The sequence below is a fragment of the Lathyrus oleraceus genome, chromosome 4 (assembly GCF_024323335.1).
Source record: "Lathyrus oleraceus cultivar Zhongwan6 chromosome 4, CAAS_Psat_ZW6_1.0, whole genome shotgun sequence".
Taxonomy (NCBI): Eukaryota; Viridiplantae; Streptophyta; class Magnoliopsida; order Fabales; family Fabaceae; genus Lathyrus; species Lathyrus oleraceus.
This window is the reverse complement of record NC_066582.1, coordinates 445,243,743-445,247,993: the sequence shown is the minus strand read 5'-3', so window position 1 is coordinate 445,247,993 and position 4,251 is coordinate 445,243,743.

Here is a 4,251-nt window from a genome sequence, read left to right as displayed (position 1 = left end):
GCATATGAATTTACATGACATACACGACTTTAAAATTCCGACAACATAATGATAATAGCAACACAACAATGTTTTCAACATAATCAACTTATAATCAACTTTGGCTCACCAAGCCTACAACTCAGTATCTTTAACAACTTTCCGTACACGAAATAACTTAACAACTCAGTCATACTTGTATCGACTTTTCATAACATAAACCCAACAAAATTACTCATCAAAATTAACTATAATATTATATATCTCTTTTTGACATAAACTAAGTATTATATAATTCCATTCCAAAACGTACACAATGTTCAATTATCAATTTTTCACTTTTCCAACAGCGTTAACCCGTTAACGCCCTGGGTTAACCCGTTAACGCAAGACAGTATACAATTTTTCAGTTTTTCAACAGTGTTAACCGGTTAACGCCCTGGGTTAACCTGTTAACGGAAGACAGACTGCAATTCTAATAGTATTTCAACAGCGTTAACCCGTTAACGCCCTGGGTTAACCCGTTAACGGAAGACAGACTGCAATTCTAACAGTATTTCAACAGCGTTAACCCGTTAACGCCCTGGGTTAACCCGTTAACGCAGGACAGAATACACTCCCTGGCAAATTTTAACAGTGTTAACCGGTTAACGCCCTGGGTTAACCGGTTAACGCAAGACAAACAGCAATTTTTTTCACAATTCAAAACAGTGTTAACCGGTTAACACCCTGGGTTAACCGGTTAACGCAAGGCAGAAAGCTGTTCCTGCGCTAACACGAAGCAGAATGCAGAATTCTCCGCATTTTCCGCCGTTGGAGGGCTTCCGGACCTCCGATTCCAATTCCGTAAAAAGCTACACTTTCAGGAAATCAAGACTCATCCAATTACAGAGTCAATTTCAGTTTTAACACAACTTATCCATCACAATTTTTCCGCATTCAACATCCCAATTAGGGTCAAATCAATGGTTCATCACTACCCATTACATGTTAACCCATAATACCCATTAAACGACGATAAACCCCCCTTACCTGAGTTAATCCGGCGAATCTTTAAGCTTCAAGCTTTTCTCTTCTCCAACCTTCTTCCTCTTGCTCTGTCTCTTTGCCCTTTTCCTCTTTTCAGCCGCTTCTCTGCTTTTCACGTGAAATCCTTTCTTTACCAAATGGGACTTTTTTTTCTTATTTCCAACTTATATATTTTCCAATAATTATTATTCCAATAATAATAATAATAATACAATAATTCCAATTATTTAATTAAATTAATAAATATAATATTAACTTAAATTAAATAATTATCTTATTTTTATCGGGGTGTTACAGTTACATTGTGCAAGTCATCCTCTTAAGTCTTGATCAGGAGATGAAGAGGTCATGTGCAAGCTAGGGTTTCATTGGACTGGTCATTAATCATCTGAGGATGTGGAGGTCCAAATTAGGGTTTTGTGGTTCTCAAAGGGGATCGGTCTTCATCTTGATTGAAATGATTCATCATCATCATCATGGTTTGTCATCATCAAGTGTTGGATCAGGATACCTTGAGATTAGGGTTTTGACCACTGGTCAACCCTAATCAGTTGCATTGGGCCAATCAGGGCATGGCTAGGAGATGGGGTCTACAATGGAGATGGGGATCATCATGTGATTATATGGAGCTTATTGAGGCTAGGGGTTCATCCTTGAGCCATTTCATCAGAGAATTGGGGCTCAGCTTGATCAATGCATTGCCAAGTTCATCTATCAGTTGAAAAGTCAATTGTGGTCAACTGTGCTTGATTTTATGGATTTGGAGGTGGGAGAGAGTTGGATACACTTCATTCATGTAGGAACAAGTGTTATTTGACATGTCAAAGCTCAAGAATGAAGAAAATAAAGTCAGAACAAAAATTGCCAAAAATAGAAAGTGACTTGTAATGGAAGTTTCCAAAAATGGAAAGTTTTTGACCTCAAATTTACATGTCCAAGGAAGCTTCAAATGAAAATTTGTTCAACATGAAAGTTGTAGATCTTGGTCTTACCTTTCCAAAAAGTCCAAGAACTTGAAATTCCCATGTATGGTTGACAAGTTATGGTCCATTCAATTTCAAAAATGACCCATAATCAAAGTGGCATAACTTTCACATGGAGTGTCCAAATTGAGTGATCTTTTTATGTGCAAACTCCATTTGACATGTACTTTCATGGTGAATAATTAGAATTCACCAAAAATGGTCAATGCAAAAAGTCAATTTTCAAGTGTACAGTTAAAAATCCAAGGGTAAAATGGTCCAAGTTGAGAAATAATTGGAATTTTGGCATGGGAGTTTTTGCAACACCTCACAAATGCAAATTAGAAATTGTTTCAACTGTCACAAGTGCTCAAAGTTCAATATTTGGCCAAGTCATTTTTAAACTTCACTTGAAATTGCATATTTTGGCATAGCATGTTGAAAATGAAAATTACAAAGCCAATTGCCATGAGACAAGTGCCAACACATCACAGCTGGTATTTGGAGAGTGTGTGAGCTGTCATACAGCTGTCACAAGCCCCAGGGTGAAATGTCCATTTTGCCCTTGCTTTGTAAAATTGCATTTTTGCTAATTACATCATTTTTGGTTAATTTGTGATTAGAGATGGATTAAGTGGAGGTATATAACATTAATCATAACTGAATGCTAAAGAGAATCACAAATTACAAGAATTCATAACAACTTTTCCCTCCAAATTGCAAAAATCTCAAGAACCTCATCAAGCTTCTCTTGATCGAAACTCTCTCAATTCTTGATCATTTGGCAAAATTCTTTTTGCTTCCTCTTCCATAGATCATCCTCTCCAACTGTTTCATCAAATTGAAGCAAGAAAGTGTCCAAATCGCAACTGTCATGCTTATGCTCATCAATGGAGTTTTCATCATTCTTGCATTTGGATCGTGTTTGAGCTAATTTAACTTCTCCAATCACTTTCCTAAAGCTTCATCTTCATCTGTTTTTGGCAATTGGAGCGAAAAGCCTCAAGAACAACCTCTGCCATTAACACAAGGTCAGATTTCGAGTTTCACTATTCTTTAAATTTCCATATGCGTTTTGAAGTGCATTCCACGTAGATGATCATGATGTAGGCAGTTTTTGATTTAGTGAACTGTAGAGGAAGAAATCGCGTTTTGAAGTTGGATGTGTATTTAGGTTTTCGCTCGATCCGTGAGATACCGTAGGAATTAGGGCAAATCGTTTACATATTCGTTATCCTGGTTAGAAGACGGTTCCAATGGTTATAATTTTGTTGATTTTGGTTGCGATTCATGGATTTCGATTTTCTGGAAATTGTTTGTGAAGAAGATGATGAATATGTGCGTTTGATCCAAATCCCAGGCCTGGCTGTTTGAAACTGCTGTTTACCGCCTCCAACAGCCAATGAGAACATTTCCTTTTCGCGCCTGAAACGGCGCCGTTTTGGCAAAGTTCAGCTTATTTTCAAAAATGCCACTGCATATTTAATTAATTAATTATTTTATTTCTTTTTCATTTCATTATTTCATTTGATTCATTGAACTTCAAAAATTGATATCTCACTCATAATTCATCCAAATTTTGTGAGATTTTTTGTGCCATGCTCATGAGAATGTGTAGAATTTAATGGATATTTTTTGGAATTTTTTGCACGTGTAGAAAAATAATGAGCCTAGGGTTTGTTGATTGTGTCACATTTTTGTATGTTTTGCCAAATTTAACATGAAATGCTCATACTTGTAAAGAAATGATTGAAATTTTTTGTGCTTATTCTGGACATGTTGATGGTGATTTCCATGTAGAGTTTGTGAATTTTGGATACTTGGTTGATTAGATATGAATTTTTGGATTAAGGTGTGACAATTTGTGTCACACCAAGCTAGGTTAACTTTCTGGTTTTATTTGCATGACCTAGGATTGTTGAATTGCTCTAATTTTTTGCATGAATGATCATTGATGTGTCAAGATAACATGTGATTTTTTCTGGAATTTTTGGTTGCAGTTTCAAATTGATTGATAATTTTCTTCACTGATGGTTCATTTTGTGACATTGTGTGACACATGTTTGTGTTTCTTTTGTGAAATTCTCATATGGTTTTGGATGAATGTGAAATTTGGTATGCTGATTATAGACACATTGTAGGACATCACTGTTTTGGTCCCATTCATTTCTAATATGTTTTCACGGTTTTATGAATTTTTGAAGTGAATGCTTGTGTTGATGCTATGAATTGGCTTGAATAATTGTGTCTGGATTTCTTGATTTTCATTGGCCTAGTTCCT